This window comes from Arachis hypogaea, chromosome 11, assembly GCF_003086295.3.
Source record: "Arachis hypogaea cultivar Tifrunner chromosome 11, arahy.Tifrunner.gnm2.J5K5, whole genome shotgun sequence".
Lineage (NCBI taxonomy): Eukaryota > Viridiplantae > Streptophyta > Magnoliopsida > Fabales > Fabaceae > Arachis > Arachis hypogaea.
The window spans coordinates 100,233,363-100,255,169 of record NC_092046.1 but is presented as its reverse complement, the minus strand read 5'-3'; the positions used below and the strand labels follow the sequence as shown (position 1 = coordinate 100,255,169).

Here is a 21,807-nt window from a genome sequence, read left to right as displayed (position 1 = left end):
AAACTTAGAATTTTGCTCGCCCTCGAGTAATAAAAGAAAGAATAGATGAAGAAGAAGAAGAAATGGAAGAGAGGGAGAGTGGGAAGTGTTTCGGCCAAGAAGGGTGTAGAGGGGTGTGTTGTGTGAATTTGATGAAGAATGGAGGGCTTTATATAGGGAAGGGAGGGGGGGAAAGGTTTCGGCCATATAGGTGGGTTTGGGTGGGAAATTGGTTTTGAATTTTGAAGGTAGGTGGAGTTTATGAGGTAGGTTTATGGGGAAGAGTGGATGGATGTGAGTGGTGAAGAGGTGATGGGGAAGAGAGATTGAGGTGATTGGTGAAGGGTTTTGGGGAAGAGTGTTTATGGGGTTGTGTGAAAGAGAGTGGTGAGAAGAAGTGAGTGGAGGTAGGTGGGGATCTTGTGGGGTCCATAGATCCTGAGTGGATCCTGTGGGGTCCACAGATCCTGAGTGGATCCTGTGGGGTCCACAGATCCTGAGGTGTTCAAGGATTTACATCCCTGCACCCATTAGGCATGTAAAAATGCCTTTGCACACAACTCTGGGCGTTCAGCGCCAGGTTGGTGGCCATTTTGGGCGTTCAACGCCCATTTGTGTGCCATTTCTGGCGTTGAACGCCAGAACCATGCCTGTTCTGGCGTTCAGCGCCCAGAAGCTGCCCATTTTGGGCGTTCAGTGCCAGAACCATGCTCTGTTCTGGCGCTGAACGCCAGACAGATGCTCCTCCAGGGTGTGATTTTTCTTCTGCTGTTTTTGATTCTGTTTTCAATTTTTCTATTTATTTTGTGACTCCACATGATCATGAACCTATAAAGACATGAAAAACAATGAAAATAAAAATTAGATAAATAAACATTGGGTTGCCTCCCAACAAGCGCTTCTTTAATGTCAATAGCTTGACAGTGGGCTCTTCATGGAGCCTCACAGGTGTGCAGAGCTTTGTTGAGACTCCCCAACACCAAACTTAGAGTTTGGATATGGGAGTTCAACACCAAACTTAGAGTTTGACTGTGGGGGCTTTGGTTGACTCTGCTTTGAGAGAAGCTTTCCATGCTTCCTCTCCATGGTTGCAGAGAGAGATCCTTGAGTTTTAAATACAAGGGAGTCCTCATTCATTTGGAGGACTAATTCTCCTCTGTCAACATCAATCACAGCTCTTGTTGTGGCCAGGAAAGGTCTTCCTAGGATAATGGATTCATCCTCTTCCTTTCCAGTATCCAGGACTATGAAATCAGCAGAGATGTAAAGGCCCTCAACCCTTACTAACACGTCCTCTACTTGTCCATAAGCCTATTTTCTTGAACTGTCTGCCATCTCTAATGAGATTTTAGCAGCTTGCACCCCATAGATTCCCAGTTTCTCTATTACAGAGAGGGGCATGAGGTTTATTCCTGAACTAAGGTCACACAGAGCCTTAAAGATCATGGTGCCTATGGTACAGGGTATTATGAACTTTCCAGGATCCTGTCTCTTCTGAGGCAATGTCAATTGATCCAGATCACTTAGTTCATTGATGAACAAGGGAGGTTCAACTTCCCAAGTATCAATGCCAAATAATTTGGCATTCAGCTTCATGATTGCACCAAGAAACTTGGCAGTTTGCTCTTCAGTAACATCCTCATTCTCTTCAGAAGAGGAATACTCATCAGAGCTCATGAAGGGCATAAGGAGGTTCAATGGAATTTCTATGGTCTCTAGATGAGCCTCAGAGTCCTTTGGTTCCTCAGAGGGAAGCTCCTTATTAATCACTGGACGTCCCAGGAGGTCTTCCTCCTTGGGATTCACGTCCTCTCCTTCCCTTACAGGTTCGGCCATTTTGGTTATGTCAATGGCCTTGCACTCTCCTTTTGGATTCTCTTCTGTATTGCTTGGGAGAGTACTAGGAGGGATTTCAGTGATCCTTTTACTCAGTTGGCCCACTTGTGCTTCCAGATTTCTAATGGAAGGCCTTGTTTCATTCATGAAACTTACTGTGGCCTTAGATAGATCAGAGACTAAGTTTGCTAAATTAGAAGTATTTTGTTCAGAGTTCTCTGTCTGTTGCTGAGTGGATGATGGAAAAGGTTTATTATTGTTAAACCTGTTTCTTCCACCATTATTAAAGCCTTGTTGAGGCTTTTGATCCTTTCATGAGAAATTTGGATGATTTCTCCATGATGAGTTATAGGTGTTTCCATAAGGTTCACCTAAGTAATTTACCTCTGCTATTGCAGGGTTCTCAGGATCATAGGCTTCTTCTTCATAAGAAGCCTCTTGAGTACTATTGGATGCAGCTTGCATTCCATTCAGACTCTGAGAAATCATATTGACTTGCTGAGTCAATATTTTATTCTGAGCCAATATGGCATTCAGAGTATCAACTTCAAGAACTCCCTTCTTCATAGGCGTCCCATTATTCACAGGATTCCTTTCAGAAGTGTACATGAACTGGTTATTTGCAACCATGTCAATGAGTTCTTGAGCTTCTGCAGGCGTTTTCTTCAGGTGAATGGATCCACCTGCAGAGGTATCCAATGACATCTTAGATAACTCAGACAGACCATCATAGAATATATCCAGGATGGTCCATTCTGAAAGCATGTCAGAAGGACACTTTTTAGTCAGTCCTTTGTATCTCTCCCAGGCTTCATAGAGGGATTCACCATCTTTTTGTTTGAAGGTTTGAACATCCACTCTAAGCTTGCTCAGCTTTTGAGGAGGAAAGAACTTGGCTAAGAAAGACGTGACCAACTTATCCCAAGAGTTCAGGCTATCTTTAGGTTGAGAGTCCAACCATATTCTAGCTCTGTCTCTTACAGCAAATGGGAAAAGCATGAGCCTGTAGACTTCAGGATCTACTCCATTAGTCTTAACAGTATCACAGATCTGCAAGAATTCAGTTAAGAACTGAAAAGGATCTTCAGATGGAAGTCCATGAAACTTGCAGTTTTGCTGCATCAGAGAAACTAATTGAGGTTTCAGCTCAAAGTTGTTTGCTCCAATGGCAGGAATGGAGATGCTTCTTCCATGTAAATTGGAATTAGGTACAGTAAAGTCACCAAGCATCCTCCTTGTATTATTATTATTTTCGGCTGCCATCTCCTCTTCCTGTTCGAAAATTTCTGAAAGGTTATCTCTGGATTGTTGTAATTTAGCTTCTCTTAATTTTCTCTTCAGAGTTCTTTCAGGTTCTGGATCTGCTTCAACAAGAATGTTCTTGTCCTTGCTCCTGCTCATATGACAAAGAAGAGGGCACAGAAAAATAATAATAATAATAGAGATCCTTTATACCACAGTATAGGGATCCCTTTGTGAGTGGGAGAAAAGATGGAGACAAAGAATGTAATGTAATGGAAGAAACACAACTGTGAGGAGGGTAGAGATGTGAGATGAGATGTTAGTAGATGAATAAATAAATAGAATAAGATGGGAGAGGGAGAATTTTCGAAAATAATTTTTGAAAAAGAGTTAGTGACTTTTGAAAATAGTCTTTGAAAAAGGTTAGTATTTTTTTTTCCAAAAATTTTAAAATCAAAAATAAAAATAATTAGTTAATAAAAAAGAAATTTTTGAAAAAGAGGGGAGATATTTTCGAAAATTAGAGAGAGAGAGTTAGTTAGGTAGTTTTGAAAAAGTTAAAAATCAAACAAAAAGTTAGTTAGTTAGTTGAAACAAATTTTGAAAAGATGAGAGGTTAGGAAGTTAGAAAAGATATTTTTGGGATCAAATTTTTTGAAAAAGATAAGATAAGAAGATATTTTTGAAAAGATATGATAGAAATTAGTTTTTGAAAAAGATTTGAATTTTTAAAATCACAATTAATGACTTGATTCACAAGAAATCACAAGATATGATTCTAGAACTCAAAGTTTGAATCTTTCTTAACAAGTAAGTAACAAACTTGAAATTTTTGAATCAAAACATTAATTGTTATTGTTATTTTCGAAAATTTTATATAAAAATAAGAAAAATATTTTTGAAATTTTCGAAAATAACTAAGAAATTTGAAAAAGATTTGATTTTTGAAAAAGATTTTGAAAAAGATGGGATTTTCAAATTGAAAATTTGATTTGACTCATAAGAAACAACTTGATTTAAAAATTTTGAAAAAGTCAAATCAAATTTTTGAATTTGATGAGAGAGAAAAAGGGAAAGATATTTTTTTATTTTTGAAATTTTTATGAAAAACATGAAAATTATGCAATGCATGAAATTTTTAGATCAAAACAATGAATGCATGCAAGAATGCTATGAATGTCAAGATGAACACCAAGAACACTATGAAGATCATGATGAACATCAAGAACACATTTTTGAAAAATTTTTAAAGCAAAGAAAATATGCAAGACACCAAACTTAGAATTCTTTAATGCTTAGGCACTAAGAATTCAAGAATGCATATGAAAAACAAGAAAAGACACAAAACATGCAAATGCAAAGATCAAACAAGAAGACTTACCAAGAACAACTTGAAGATCATGAAGAACACTATGAATGCATGGAAATTTTCGAAAAAATGCAAGATGCACATGTAGTTGACACCAAACTTATAACATGACTCAAGACTCAAACAAGAAACACTAAAAATATTTTTGATTTTTATGATTTTCTAATTTTTTTTTTTTGATTTTTTCGAAAATTATATGAAAAAGAAAAAATAAGGATTCCAAAATTTTTAACATGAATTCCAGGAATCTTGCATTCTTAGTCTAAAGCTTCAGTCCAGGAATTAGACATGGCTCACTAGCCAGCCAAGCTTTCAATGAAAGCTCCGGTCCAAAACACTAGACATGGCCAATGGCCAGCCAAGCTTCAGCATGTAATTCAGACATGACATGCCTGACATACCCTTCAGTCATGTAACAGCTGATGGTTGGAAGCCTCAGTCCAAAAGAATTTAGACATGGCTTTACAGCCAGCCAGGCTTCACATGCTTCATGAAACACTAGAATTCATTATTTAAAAATTTTGAATAAATTTTTTTTGAAAACAGGTGAGAAAATTTTTGAAAGATTTTGAAAAGTTTTTGAAAAGAAAACAAAAAGAAAATTACCTAATCTGAGCAACAGGATGAACCGTCAGTTGTCCAAACTCAAACAATCCCCGGCAACGGCGCCAAAAACTTGGTACGCGGAATCGTGATTACACTTTAATTATGTAAAATTCATTTCTCTTTCTTTCCCTAGAAATGGCGCCAAAAACATGATGCCAAGACCATGGTTCACAACTCCGTGTAACTAACCAGCAAGTGCACTGGGTCGTCCAAGTAATACCTTACGTGAGTAAGGGTCGAATCCCACGGAGATTGTTGGTATGAAGCAAGCTATGGTCACCTTGTAAATCTCAGTCAGGCAGATATAAAATAGTAATGGGGTTTTCGAAAATAATTAATAAAAAGTAAAGATAGAGATACTTATGTAATTCATTGGTGAGAATTTCAGATAAGCGTATAGAGATGCGTTTGTTCCTCTGAATCTCTGGTTTCCTGCTATCTTCATCCAATCAGTCTTACTCCTTTCCATGGCTGGCTTTATGCAAGGGCATCACCGTTGTCAGTGGCTACATCCCCTCCTCTCAGTGAAAATGGTCAACGCACCCTGTCACGGCATGGCTATTCATCTGTCGGTTCTCGATCATGCTGGAATAGGATTCACCCTCCTTTTGCGTCTGTCACTAACGCCTAGCACTCGCGAGTTTGAAGCTCGTCACAGTCATTCAATCATTGAATCCTACTCGGAATACCACAGACAAGGTTTAGACCTTTCGGATTCTCTTGAATGCCGCCATCATTCTAGCTTACACCACGAAGATTCTGGTTAGGAGATCTAAGAGATACTCATTCAGTCTAAGGTAGAACGGAAGTGGTTGTCAGGCACGCGTTCATAGGGAATGATGATGATTGTCACGTTCATCACATTCAGATTGAAGTACGAATGAATATCTTAGAAGCGAAACAAGATGAATTGAATAGAAAACAGTAGTACTTTGCATTAATCTTTGAGGAACAGCAGAGCTCCACACCTTAATCTATGGAGTGTAGAAACTCTACCGTTAAAATTACATAAGTGAAAGGTCCAGGCATGGCCGAGATGGCCAGCCCCCAAAACGTGATCAATAGATCAAAATATAATCCAAAGATACCTAATACAATAGTAGAAGGTCCTATTTATAATAATCTAGCTACTAGGGTTTACAGAAGTAAGTAATTGATGCATAAATCCACTTCCGGGGCCCACTAGGTGTGTGCTTGGGCTGAGCTTAAGTGTTGCACGTGTAGAGGTCCTTTCTGGAGTTGAACGCCAGCTTTTGTGCCAGTTTGGGCGTTCAACTCTGGTTTTGGCTCCTTTTCTGGCGTTGGACGCCAGATTTGGGCAGAAAGCTGGCGTTGAACGCCAGTTTACGTCGTCTATTCTTGGCCAGAGTATGGACTACTATATATTGCTGGAAAGCCATGGATGTCTACTTTCCAACGCAATTGGAAGAGCGCCATTTCGAGTTCTGTAACTCCAGAAAATCCACTTTGAGTGCAGGGAGGTCAGAATCCAACAGCATCAGCAGTCCTTCTTCAACCTCTGAATCTGATTTTTGCTCAAGTCCCTCAATTTCAGCCAGAAAATACCTGAAATCACAGAAAAACACACAAACTCATAGTAAAGTCCAGAAATGTGAATTTAACATAAAAACTAATGAAAACATCCCTAAAAGTAACTAGATCCTACTAAAAACATACTAAAAACAATATCAAAAAGCGTATAAATTATCCGCTCATCACACAGATACACATATTAAGAGGTCTTTTAAGGGTTGTAATGGGGTTAGGGTCAAGGTAGGATTGTATTTGGCCAAGTGGACTAAAATCTGAATCCTTAATTAACTTAAACTTTCCACCTAACTTTAGACAATCCATGTAATCATAATACCACATCTAACTATCCATTAACCATGTTTTCGACATATTCATGCATTCTAATTTCAAGTATAGTACAAATGCATTGCTTTCACCATTTACTTTGGGGCATTTTGTCCCCTTTTACTTATTTGCTCTTTTTCTTTCTTTTTCTCTCTCTTTATATATATATATATATATATATATATATATATATATATATATATATATATATATATATATATATATATATATATTTTTTCTTTTTCTTTTGTTTTTCTCAATGCATATGATTAAATTATTGAATGCATGAACATGTCCTAAACATTTCTTTCACATTTTCATAAAGATATATAACACCCAATTCTCAAACCAAATATTTCGAAACCCACTTTTCCCACACTTAAATCATAAGCACCCTCACTAGTCTAAGCTAACCAAGGATTCAAATTAAGGACATTATTGTTTTCTGCTTAGAGTTAGTGATGAGCTAAAATAAAGAATAAAAGGGGTAAAATAGGCTCAAATTGGTTTGCAAAGGATAATGAAAGGTAAGGCCATATGGGTATGTAAGCTCAGTGAAACAAAGGCCTCAATCATATAAGTGCATGTATACATCAAACCATGGAAATATAGAATTAAGCAAGACAAAGATCACAATTTTAGAGAGAAAAACACACACCAAAAATAAAATATTGGTTGGTAAAATGCAACCAATTCAAATAGGCTGAAAAATCTCACTAGTTTTGTATGTTCAAGCTCTAAACCATGTTCCAGTATAATATCTCTTCAAACAAGTGTAACATTAAATTTTATTCAAATTAGTGAAATGCTCTAAAAGGTTTCTTGAAAAAGAAAATATTACTTCAACCAAGTGGTAAAATATGCACAAAATTAAACAAATATGCAATCAAACATGCAAATGCAACAATGAACAAACAAATAAAATAAAAATTTTGGTGTTGAGTCAGGAAATAACTAACCCATGGAGATCGGTATCGACCTCCCCACACTTAAAGATTGCACCGTCCTCGGTGCATGCTGAGATGTGCAGGTAGACGGGTTGCTCTAACTGATGCTTTTCTTCAAGATTTTGTAGATGGACTTGTCTGTCTCCCCATGCAAACGTCTTCCGTTTTCCTTCCGGGTGGCCATCCTGAAAGAAAAAGGGAAGAAAAAGTAACCCAGTAATAAAGATAAGAAAATAAATGAAGTATGGGTGGGTTAATGCCAAATGATAATGGTCTCATTTACATGGAAGCTTCAACATGTACGTGAGAAAATAATAGAAGCCATGGCATGCCAGTGGTATAAAATTTGTAACATAGGGGAGAAGTGTGGGTAATGGAAGTATCAATACAAGCTCATGTCAATGCAAATAGAGTGCAAGTATCATAAAAGATTGGCATTGGCAGATAATTAATATCATCCCATAGTGTAAAACAAGTTACCAAAATAAATTCAAGAAAAGATGCAACAGTTGAATAAAAAATTTTTAACACCAATAGAAAAATAAAAAATTCAAAAAAGAAAATAAAAATATGCACAAATTTAAAATGCAATGAATGAAAATATGTAAATAAATTAAATAAAATAGAATGCAGGTGAAAGAAAATAAGAAAGGAATAAGAAAGAAATAAGAAAAGATAAGAAAAATAAGGATTAGAGAAGAAAAGATAAGAAAATTGGCTGATCTGGATATTCTGTGCGCCGCTTGTGACGCGGACGCGTGAGTGACGCGGTCGCGTGGTTCGCGATAAGGTCAGGTGACGCGGATGCGTGGGTCACGCGATCGCGTGGCCTGTTTTGTGCGATTGGCGCGAGTGCAGCCTCGTGGTCGCGCAACTCTCTGTTCGAAACTCTTTTCGCCAAAAATCTGGGTGACGCGGTCGCGTGGTTGACGCGATCGCGTGACTGGCCATCTTTTGAAAATGATGCGAACGCGTGGGGCACGCATTCGCGTGGGAGGGTTTGGGCTTCCAGCACAAGTCTAGCCCCATTCCAGCACAACTTTCGGCCATGCACCCTTTTTACGCCGATTTCAGATCACGCGGCCACGTGGGTGACGCAGACGCGTGGGGAAGCTATTTTTCAAATGACGCGACCGCATCGGCGACACGGTCGCGTGGATCAATTTGTGCCATTAGCGCGCCTCCAGCCACGCTTTCGCGTGACTTTCTGTTCGTTTTCTTTTCTTCCCATTGCACTGGTGACGCAGACGCGTCAGCGACGCTGCCGCGTCGCGTGTGTGCTTTTTTTTTTATTTTTAGTATGCAGGATGCAGAATGCAATGCTAATATGAATGTTATGCGAAACTCCAGGTTCAATACAATAAAATAAAATGAAACTCGAGAACAAATAAAACTAAATAAAAATGAAAAAGGAACGATTATACCACGGTGGGTTGTCTCCCACCTAGCACTTTTAGTTAAAGTCCTTAAGTTGGACATTTGGTGAGCTTCCTGTTATGGCGGCTTGTGCTTGAATTCATCTAGGAATGCCCACCAATGTTTGTGATTCCAATGGCCTCCGGGGTCCCAAACTTGGCGCAGAAAGCCTTCAAGTAAGTTAAAGCAAGTGACAAGGCCCCAAGAGTGCTGATTTCTAGATTGAATTCCGGGGTCCCAGACCTTGCCTTTGCACCCGTCTTCTTGTTGATCATCATTTTTCCACTTGGGTGGTGAACAGTCAGAATTCTCACTGAGACATCCAAACAGCTTCCTAGACCCATTCAGTTGAGCTTTATACCAACCTTTGCGTTTAAACTTAAAGCTTCCAACCATAATGAACCTTGTAGGACAATTCTTACCACTGACCATCTTCCTCTTACTCTTAATACCACAAAGAGCTCTAAGTTGACCATCCGTCTCCAGTAGCCCATATTCAAGAGGAATTAGAAAGCTAAGGGATATGAAGTTTACCCACTTGAATGTTGTGAAGGATGATGGCAACTTAGAGGGAGGTATTTTTAATAAAATTTCAAGCTCCACTCCCTTGTGCTCTTCTCTGATAATTACCACCTCTTTGCAAGCTTCTTCAATTTCAACCTCTTCCTCTTGGTAGCTTTCTTCCAATTCAATCTCCTCTTCATTGCTTTCCAAGGGCATGGGAGGTTGTGCTTCTTCTTCTTGAATCTCCATCTCTTGATCAACCTCTTCCAAGTCTTCAACTGTGATATGCCTTAGAGATTGTACACCCTCCTCAGCATCAATTTCAAACGTCTTGAAAGGGGGTTCTATGACTGAACTTTCCCATGGAGGTTCTGCATCTCCTAAGTCTGCAACCACTTCTTCTTTTTCGATAATTACAGCTTCCTCCACTTGTTCCAGTACAAAGTCATGCTCCGTACGGTCCACTGGAGTTTCTAATATCTCCTTCATGCTACGTTCTTCATTAGATTGCCCACATGAAGCCATGGGAGCGCTTTGAGTGTCCGAGCGTTGGGAACCTAATTGATTTATCGCGTGATTTAGCTGATATAGAGTTGCATGAAATTGATCCGCTGCTTCCCTGAGATGATCCCTTGATTCTTCCTTTACTAATTCTTCAACCACTCCTTCGACTTCAAGGGTTTTTACTACCTTCACCTTTAGGGCCTCCTCTAGCTCCTTATGAAGTATGGATTCATGAAGATGATCCCTTCTCTCTTGTTCCATGTCAATAGCATAATTGAGATCATGTTGCTCTTGGATTGATGGATGTGGGTGCTCTTCCATGGATGGTGGCGATGGGATGGAGAGATCATTCTGTGGTTGACAAGGAAGTGCACTAGAGCTTGAGGGTTGATTGTTGAAGGTATTTGGTGGTCTGATTTGGGCGACGAGAGCTTGTATAGTAGAGTTTAGATCAGTAAGTGCTTTCTCCATGAAGATTTGGGGTGGATAGGAGGGTTTATTTGGCTTATAAGGTGGATAGTATGGTGGACACGGGTTAGGGTCATATGGAGGTGAATGGTGAAAAGGGGCTTGTGAGTATGGTGGTCCAAAGTCATGTTGAGGAGAGGGTTTATAGGCATATGGTGGTGGTTGTTTGATGAGCAGATATTTTATACGCTTTTTGGGGTTAATTTCATATAGTTTTGAGTATGTTTTAGTTAGTTTTTAGTCTATTTTTATTAGTTTTTAGGAAAAATTTATATTTCTGGACTTTACTATGAGTTGTGTGTTTTTCTGTAATTTCAGGTATTTTTCTGGCTGAAATTGAAGGAGCTGAGCAAAAATCTGATTCAGGCTGAAAAAGGACTGCTGATGCTGTTGGATTCTGACCTCCCTGCACTCAAAGTGGATTTTCTGGAGCTACAGAACTCGAAATGGCGTGCTTCCAATTGTGTTGGAAACTAGACATCCAGGGCTTTCCAGCATTATATAATAGTCCATAATTTTGCACAAGGATAGACGACGTAAACTGGCGTTCAACGCCAGTCCTCTGCCCAATTCTGGCGTCCAGCGCCAGAAAAGGATCAAAAGCTGGAGTTGAACGCCCAAACTGGCATAAAAACTAGCGTTCAACTCCACAAATTGCCTCTGCACGTGAATTGCTTAAGTCTCAGCCCCAGCACACACCAAGTGGGCCCCAGAAGTGGATCTCTGCATCATCCATCATAGTTTATCCAATTTTTGTAAACCTAGGCTACTAGTTTAGTATTTAAACAACTTTTAGAGACTTATTTTGCATCTCATGACATTTCAGATCTAAACTTTGTATTCTCTGACGGCATGAGTCTCTAAACCCCATTGTTGGGGGTGAGGAGCTCTGCTGTGTCTCGATGAATTAATGCAAGTATTTCTGTTTTCCATTCAAACACGCTTGTTCCTATCTAAGATGTTCATTCGCGCTTAACTGTGATGGAGGTGATGATCTGTGACATTCATCACCTTCCTCAAATCATGAACGTGTGCCTGACAACCACCTCCGTTCTATATACGATTGAATGAGTATCTCTTAGATTCCGTAATCAGAATCTCCGTGGTATAAGCTAGAACTGATGGCAGCATTCATGAGAATCCGAAAAGTCTAAACCTTGTCTGTGGTATTCCGAGTAGGATTCAAGGATTCAATGACTGTGACGAGCTTCAAACTCCTGAAGGATGGGCGTTAGTGACAGATGTAAAAGGATAGTAAATCCTATTCCAACCGGATCGAGAACCAACCGGTGATTAGCCGTGCTGTGACAGAGTGCGTGAGCGTAGTTTTCACTGGAAGGATGGAAGGTAGCCATTGACAACGGTGATCCACCAACACACAGCTTGCCATAGGAGGACGTGCGTGCGTGAACAAGAAGACAGAGGAAAGCAGAGATTCAGAAGACAAAGCATCTCCAAAACTCCAACACATTCTCCATTACTGCATAACAAGTAACTTTTAATTCATGCTCTCCTGGTTATTCGCAATTCACTTGATAAACATAATTGACTTCCTGACTAAGATTTACAAGATAACCATAGATTGCTTCAAACCAACAATCTCCGTGGGATTCGACCCTTACTCACGTGAGGTATTACTTGGACGACCCAGTGCACTTGCTGGTCAGTGGTACGAGTTGTGAAAAGTGTGATTCACAATTCGTGCACCAAGTTTTTGGCGCCGTTGCCGGGGATTGTTCGTGTTTGAACAACTGACGGATTATTTTGTTGCTTAGATTAGGAAAAATTTCTTTTTTGTTTAGAATCTTTTATTATTTATCCCTTGTTAAAACACTTTAAATTTATAGCTCAATTAGTTAGAACGTGGTGTTTATGTTCATGGTAATTGGCTATCATATTTTTTAAAATCTTTTTCAAAAATAATTTTTTTATTGAATCCTGTGCCAAACTTTAAGTTTGGTGTTTTCTTGTTGATTTTTCAAAAAAAAAAAAAAAAATTCTTCTTCAAAACAAGTGTTACATTCATAACTCATTTGGCTAGAGCGTTAATCTGTGTTCTTGGTAATTGGGTTAGAATCTTTTATATTCTTTTCAAAACCTTTTTCATAAATAATAATTTCTCTATTAAATTGTGTGCCAAACTTTAAGTTTGGTGTTTTCTTGTTGAATTCCCTTTGGTTTTCGAAAATTTTGGTTTGGTTTTCTAAAAATTTTAAGTTTGGTGTTCTTTCTTCATGTTCTTGTGTTCTTGTGAGTCTTCAAAGTGTTCTTGAGTTTTCCTTGTGTCTTGATCTTAAAATTTTTAAGTTTGGTGTTCCTTGGTGTTTTCCCTCCAAAATTTTCAAAAACAAGGAGCATTAGATCTAAAAATTTTAAATCTTATACTATCTTATTGTTTTTCTCTCTCCTCACTAAATTCAAAAATATCTTTTCAAAATATCTCTTCTAACTTCCTAACTTCTTATCTTTTCAAAATTTGTTTCAACTAAACAACTAACTTTTTGTTTGTTTCTTAACTTTTTCAAAACTACCTAACTAACTCTCTCTCTCTAATTTTCGAAAATATCTTCCCTCTTTTTCAAAAATTTCTTTTTTTTAACTAATTAATTTTTATTTTCTTTTACGAAAAAAAAATATTTTAATTTCAAAATTCAAATTCTTTTTAGTTATTTTATTTTATTTAAGTATTTACTTCTTATAAAATAAAATAAATAAAAAGATAAATCAGTCCAAGTTATATCCATATATCCATCATGGACATAAGTGGAAATGAACAGTCCAGGAGGACTCTGGGGTCATATTCTAACCCCTCTACTGCTTCATATGGGAGTAGCATATGCATACCCTCCATTGGAGTTAGTAGCTTTGAGTTGAATCCTCAGCTCATTATCATGGTGCAGCAAAGTTGCCAGTATTCCGGTCTTCCACAGGAAGAACCTACAGAGTTACTGGCACAATTTTTACAAATTGTTGACACAGTACATGATAAGGAAATAGATCAGGATGTCTACAGACTATTACTATTTCCATTTGCTGTAAAAGATCAAGCTAAGAGGTGGTTAAATAACCAACCTAAGGCCAGCATAAGAACATGGAAACAGCTTACAGAAAAATTCCTGAATCAGTACTTTCCTCCAAAAAGGATGACACAGCTAAGGCTGGACATCCAAGGCTTTAAACAAGGAGATAATGAATCTCTTTATAATGCGTGGGAGAGATACAGAGAGATGCTACGAAAATGCCCCTCTGAAATGTTTTCAGAGTGGGTTCAGTTAGACATCTTCTACTATGGGCTTGCAGAAGGAGCTCAGATGTCTCTAGATTACTCAGCTAGTGGATCTATCCATATGAGAAAGACAATTGAAGAGGCTTAAGAGCTCATTGATACAGTTGCCAGGAATCAGCATCTGTATCTAAGCAGCAACCCTTCCATGAATGAAGAGGTTAAAATAGTAACTGCTGAATTCAGTACTGTGAAACAAGCTGCTGAATTCAATCAGCAATTGGATTTTCTAACAAAGCAGCTAGCTGAATTCAAGGACAGGCTACAGGAGACAAGGATAGCTAATATACATATGGACGAACAGTTTAAGCAAACAAAGCAGCAGCTATCAAGGCAAATAGCAGAAGAATGCCAAGCAGTTCAATTAAGAAGTGGTAAAACATTAAATACCCCACCTCAAGGCATAAAAAATTCAAGAAATGAGCAACCCACCAAAGATTCACCTGAGGACAGTAAGAGCCCAGGGAAAAATAATTCTGGCACTAAAACGCCAGAAAATGGGTGGAAGGCTGGCGCTAAACGCCCAGACCATGCCCAAAACTGGCGTTCAGCGCCAGAAACAAGGCAGGATTGGCGTTCAACGCCAGAAATGGGGCAGAATCCAGCGTTGAACGCCCAACATGGGCACATTTCTGGCGTTCAGGCGCTAGGAACAGACAGTGAGTTGGCATCTAACGTCACTCCAGCTTCTGACTCTGGCACTCAATTGCCAGTGAGGGATCAGACACACACAAGTGCTGATAGCAACCCCTCTAAAAAGGCTTCTTTAACCACTAACGTTGAGGAATATAAAGCCAAGATACCTTATCCTCAAAAACTCCGGAAAGAGGAGCAGGATAAGCAATTTTCTCGCTTTGCAGATTATCTAAGGACTCTTGAAATAAAGATTCCATTTGCAGAGGCACTTGAGCAAATACCTTCTTATGCCAAGTTCATGAAAGAGATCTTGAGTCATAAAAAGGAGTGGAGAGAAACAGAAAGAGTTCTCCTCACTGAAGAATGCAGTGCAGTCATTCTGAAAAGCTTTCCTGAAAAGCTTAAAGACCCTGGGAGTTTTCTGATACCATGCATATTAGAAGGTGATTGTACCAAGACAGCTTTATGCGATCTTGGGGCAAGCATCAACCTGATACCTGCATCCACTATCAGGAAGCTTGGCTTAACTGAAGAAGTTAAACCAACCCGGATATGTCTCCAACTTGCTGATGGTTCCACTAAATACCCATCAGGCGTGATTGAGGACATGATTGTCAGAGTTGGGCCATTCGCTTTTCCTACTGACTTTGTTGTGCTGGAAATGGAGGAGCACAAGAGTGCTACTCTCATTCTAGGAAGGCCCTTCCTAGCAACTGGACGATCCCTCATTGATGTCCAACAGGGGGAAATAACCCTGAGAGTCAATGATGATGAGTTCAAGTTGAACACTGTCAAAGCCATGCAGCATCCAGACACATCAACAGACTGCATGAAAGTTGATCTCATTGACTCTTTAGTAGAAGAGATCAACATGGCTGAGAGTCTCGAATCAGAGTTAGAAGACATCTTTAAAGATGTTCAGCCTGATTTGGAGGATTCAGGGGACATGAAAGAGCCTCTGAACTTTCTTCTGAAAGAGGAAAAACCCCCTAAAACCGAGCTCAAGCCACTACCACCATCCTTGAAATATGCATTTCTGGGAGAAGGTGACACTTTTCCAGTGATCATAAGCTCTGCTTTAAATTCACAGGAAGAGGAAGCACTTATTCAAGTGCTAAGGACACACAAGACAGCTCTTGGGTGGTCCATAGGTGACCTTAAGGGCATAAGCCCAGCTAGATGCATGCACAAAATCCTATTGGAGGATAATGCCAAACCAGTGGTTCAACCACAGAGGCGGCTAAATCCAGCCATGAAGGAAGTGGTGCAGAAAGAGGTCACCAAATTACTAGAGGCTGGGATTATTTATCCCATTTCTGATAGCCCCTGGGTGAGCCCTGTTCAAGTCGTCCCAAAAAAGGGAGGCATGACAGTGATTCATAATGAAAAAAATGAACTGATTCCTACAAGAACAATTACAGGGTGGCGCATGTGTATTGACTACAGAAGGCTCAATACAGCCACCAGAAAGGATCATTTTCCTTTACCATTCATAGACCAGATGCTAGAAAGACTAGCAGGTCATGATTATTACTGCTTTTTGGATGGCTACTCAGGCTATAACCAGATTGCAGTAGATCCCCAAGATCAAGAGAAAACAGCATTCACATGTCCATCCGGAGTGTTTGCTTATAGAAGGATGCCATTTGGGCTATGTAATGCGCCTGCAACCTTCCAGAGATGCATGCTCTCTATTTTCTCTCACATGGTGGAAAAATTTCTGAAAGTCTTCATGGATGACTTCTCAGTATATGGAGATTCATTCAGCTCCTGTCTTGATCACCTGAAACTTGTTCTGAAAAGATGCCAAGAAACCAACCTAGTTTTAAACTGGGAAAAGTGTCACTTCATGGTGACTGAAGGAATTGTTCTTGGGCATAAAATCTCAAACAAGGGAATAGAGGTGGATCAAGCAAAAATAGAGGTAATTGAAAAATTACCACCACCTGCCAATGTTAAGGCAATCAGAAGCTTTCTGGGGCATGCAGGATTCTATAGGAGGTTTATAAAGGATTTTTCAAAAATCGCAAAACCTCTAAGCAATCTGCTAGCTGCTGACACGCCATTTGTGTTTGACACAGCATGCCTGCAGGCGTTTGAAACGCTGAAAGCTAAGCTGGTCACAGCACCAGTCATTTCTGCACCAGACTGGACATTGCCATTTGAGTTAATGTGTGATGCCAGTGATCATGCCATTGGTGCAGTATTGGGACAGAGGCATGACAAGCTTCTGCATGTCATTTATTATGCCAGTCGCGTTCTAAATGATGCACAGAAAAATTACACAACCACAGAAAAAGAACTACTTGCAGTGGTTTACGCCATTGACAAGTTCAGATCATACTTAGTAGGATCAAAAGTGATTGTGTATACTGACCATGCTGCTCTTAAATATCTACTCACAAAGCAGGATTCAAAACCCAGGCTCATCAGATGGGTATTGCTTCTGCAAGAGTTTGATATAGAAGTAAGAGACAGAAAAGGGACAAAGAACCAAGTGGCTGATCATCTGTCCCGGATAGAGCCAGTGGAAGGGACGTCCCTCCCCTTTCTTGAGATCTCTGAGACGTTCCCTGATGAGCATCTATTTGCCATTCAGGAAGCACCATGGTTTGCCGATATTGCAAACTATAAAGCTGCACGGTTCATACCCAAGGAGTACAATAGAATACAAAAGAAAAATTAGTCACTGATGCAAAGTACTACTTGTGGGATGAACCCTATCTCTTTAAGAGATGTGCAGACGGAATTATCCGTAGGTGTGTCCCCAGAGAGGAAGCACAGAGAATCCTATGGCATTGCCACGGATCTCAATATGGAGTCCATTTCAGAGGTGAGTGAACAGCCACCAAGGTCCTCCAATGTGGCTTCTATTGGCCCACACTCTATAAAGATTCCCGAGAGTTTGTACGTAATTGTGACAGTTGCCAAAGAGCTGGTAATCTGCCTCATGGTTACGCCATGCCTCAACAAGGAATCTTGGAAATTGAGTTGTTTGACGTATGGGGAATTGACTTCATGGGACCTTTCCCATCATCATACTCAAACACTTATATTCTGGTGGCAGTTGACTATGTATCAAAATGGGTTGAGGCTATTGCCACACCCACCAATGATACTAAAACAGTGCTGAAGTTCCTCCAGAAACATATTTTTAGCAGGTTTGGTGTCCCTAGAATACTAATCAGTGATGGGGGCACTCACTTCTGCAATAAACAGCTCTACTCTGCCATGGTTCGGTATGGAATTCGCCACAAGGTGGCCACTCCATATCATCCACAAACCAATGGGCAGGCTGAAGTCTCTAACAGAGAATTAAAGAGAATCCTGGAACGGACAGTAAATACCCGTAGAAAGGATTGGGCAAGGAGCTTGGATGATGCTCTGTGGCTTACAGAACAGCATTCAAGACCCCTATAGGGACCTCTCCATACCAACTGGTGTATGGTAAGGCATGTCACCTGCCCGTGGAACTGGAACATAAGGCCTACTGGGCAACCAGATTCCTAAACTTTGATGCCAAATTAGCAGGAGAAAAAAGATTGCTCCAGCTAAATGAGCTAGAGGAGTTCAGATTCACAGCTTTCGAAAATGCCAAGCTATATAAAGAAAAATAAAAAAAGTGGCATGATAGAAAGCTGTCATCTAGAATCTTTGAACCAGGACAGAAGGTTCTGTTGTTTAACTCTAGACTCAGGCTATTCCCCGGGAAACTGAAATCCCGGTGGAGGGGACCATACGTGATTACAAGTGTATCACCATATGGTTATGTGGAGCTTCAAGATATTGATTCTGATAAGAAGTTCATTGTTAATGGACAGAGAATCAAGCATTATCTTGAAGGCAACATTGAGCAAGAATGCTCAAGGCTGAAGCTAGATTAAAAGCTCAGCAAGGTCCAGCTAAAGACATTAAAGAAGCGCTTGTTGGGAGGCAACCCAATTTTTATTCATTTTCATGGTTGTTCATGTTTTATTAGGTTCATGATCATGTGGAGTCACAAAATAAATATAAAAATTGAAAACGGAATCAAAAACAGCAGAAGAAAAATCACACCCTGGAGGAAGCATCTGTCTGGCGTTCAACGCCAGAACAGAGCATGGTTCTGTCGCTGAACGCCCAAAATGGGCAACATCCTGGCGCTGAATGCCCAGAACAAGCATGGTTCTGGCGTTCAACGCGAGAAATGGCTAGTAAATGGGCGTTGAACGCCCAAAATGGGCACCAACCTGGCGCTGAACGCCCAGAGTTGTGTGCAAGGGCATTTTGCATGCCTAAATTGGTGCAGGGATGTAAATGCCTTGACACCGCAAGATCTGTGGACCTCACAGGATCATTTCAAGATCTGTGGACCCTACAGGATCCCCACCTTCCCTCCTCATAATCCTAGTTTTTTCTTTCCACATCTTCTTCTTCATCTATTCCCTCTTCTTTTGCTCGAGGGCGAGCAACATTCTAAGTTTGGTGTGGTAAAACAATTATGTGAAGGATCTATAGCTCAGTGGTAGAACATGTGACTGCAAATCAAGAGATACCTCAGGGGATGCACTTCCCTCCACATAATTATTGGAAGCAACTGAGGATAGAAATACCAAAAATCACTAGGAATCAAGCCACAAAGGCAAGGAAGAGACATAAAAGAGCTCAAGAACATCATTGGTGCCTCAAGAAGGAAATGCCATCATCACTAAGGTGGACTCGTTCCTTGTTCTTACTTTCTCTGTTTTTCGTTTTCTCTATGCTAAGTGCTTATCTATGTTTGTGTCTTCATTACATGATCATTAGTAGTAATTAGTGTCAGTTTGATTTTATCCCCAATTAAGTTATAGTCTATTTTTCTATCATCAACAAACATGAATAAAATAGTAGATCTTTTGAATAAGAGGTAATAAAATTTCGAGTTTTTAATAAGAAAAATTCTAATTAGTAACATGTGGTGGCAATGCTCTTGTCTTCTGAATGAATGCTTGAACAGTGCATATGTCTTTTGAATTTGTTGTTTAAGACTGTTAAATATGTTGGCTCTTGAAAGAATGATGAACATGAGACATGTTATTGATAATATGAAAAATCATAAAAATGATTCTTGAAGCAAGAAAAAGCAGCAAAGAACAAAGCTTGCAGAAAAAAAAAAAAAAAAAAAAAAAAAAAAAAAAAAAGAAAAAGAAGCAGAAGAAAAGCCAATGACCCTTAAAACCAAAAGGCAAGGGCAAATGAAAAAGGATCCCAAGGCTTTGAGCATCAGTGGATAGGAGGGCCTAAAGGACTAAAATCCTGGTCTAAGCGGCTAAACCAAGCTGTCCCTAACCATGTGCTTGTGGCGTGAAGGTGTCAAGTAAAAACTTGAGACTGAGTGGTTAAAGTCAAGGACCAAAGCAAAAAGAAGAGTGTGCTTAAGAACTCTGGACACCTCTAATTGGGGACTTTAGCAAAGCTAAGTCACAATCTAAAAGGTTCACCCAGTTATGTGTCTGTGGCATTTATGTATCCGGTAGTAATACTGGAAAACAAAGTGCTTAGGGCCACGGCCAAGACTCATAAAATAGCTGTGTTCAAGAATCATCACACTGAATAAGAGAATCAATAACACTATCTGAATTCTGAGTTCCTATAGATGCCAATCACTCTGAGCTTCAATGGATAAAGTGAGATGCCAAAACTGTTCAGAAGCAAAAAGCTACTAGTCCCGCTCATCTAATTAGAATCTGAGCTTCACTCAAAAACTCTGAGATATTATTGCTTCTAACCTATTAGTCTTCTATTTTATTTGTCTAGTTGCTTGAGGACAAGCAACAGTTTAAGTTTGGTGTTGTGATGAGCGGATATTTTATACGCTTTTTGGGGTTAATTTCATATAGTTTTGAGTATGTTCTAGTTAGTTTTTAGTGTATTTTCATTAGTTTTTAGGAAAAATTTATATTTCTGGACTTTACTATGAGTTGTGTGTTTTTCTGTAATTTCAGGTATTTTTCTGGCTGAAATTGAAGGAGCTGAGCAAAAATCTGATTCAGGCTGAAAAAGGACTGCTGATGCTGTTGGATTCTGACCTCCCTGCACTCAAAGTGGATTTTCTGGAGCTACAGAACTCGAAATGGCATGATTCCAATTGCGTTGGAAAGTAGACATCCAGGGCTTTCCAGCAATATATAATAGTCCATACTTTGCACAAGGATAGATGACGTAAACTGGCGTTCAACGCCAGTTCTCTGCCCAATTCTGGGTCCAGCGCCAGAAAAGGATAAAAACTGGAGTTGAACGCCCAAACTGGCATAAAAATGGCGTTCAACTCCACAAATGGCCTCTGCACGTGACTGCTTAATCTCAGCCCCAACACACACCAAGTGGGCCCCAGAAGTGGATCTCTGCATCATCCATCATAGTCCACTCATATTTTGTAACCTAGGCTACTAGTTTAGTATTTAAACAACTTTTAGAGACTTATTTTGTATCTCATGATATTTTAGATCTAAACTTTGTATTCTCTGACGGCATGAGTCTCTAAACCCCATTGTTGGGGGTGAGGAGCTCTGCTGTGTCTCGATGAATTAATGCAAGTATTTCTGTTTTCCATTCAAACACGCTTGTTCCTATCTAAGATGTTCATTCGCGCTTAACTGTGATGAAGGTGATGATCCGTGACATTCATCACCTTCCTCAAACCATGAACGTGTGCCTGACAACCACCTCCGTTCTATATCCGATTGAATGAGTATCTCTTAGATTCCTTAATCAGAATCTCCGTGGTATAAGCTAGAACTGATGGCGGCATTCATGAGAATCCGGAAAGTCTAAACCTTGTCTGTGGTATTCCGAGTAGGATTCAAGGATTGAATGACTGTGACGAGCTTCAAACTCCTGAAGGCTGGGCGTTAGTGACAGATGCAAAAGGATAGTAAATCCTATTCCAACCGGATCGAGAACCAACCGGTGATTAGCCGTGCTGTGACAGAGCGCGTGAGCGTAGTTTTCACTGGAAGGATGGAAGGTAGCCATTGACAACGGTGATCCACCAACACACAGCTTGCCATAGGAGGACGTGCGTGCGTGAATCAGAAGACAGAGGAAAGCAGAGATTCAGAAGACAAAGCATCTCCAAAACTCCAACAATTCTCCATTACTGCATAACAAGTAACCTTTAATCCATGCTCTATTGTTTATTA

The 21,807-nt window shown here is 39.7% G+C and overlaps 1 non-coding gene across 1 annotated transcript; it reads left to right on the top strand.

Moving 5' to 3' along the window:
* Positions 1-2,574: 2,574 nt before the first annotated feature.
* Positions 2,575-2,682, top strand: LOC112725821 (small nucleolar RNA R71). The gene has a single exon (XR_003164903.1). It is a non-coding gene; the product is annotated as a small nucleolar RNA R71 (small nucleolar RNA).
* The last annotated feature ends 19,125 nt before the right edge of the window (positions 2,683-21,807 follow it).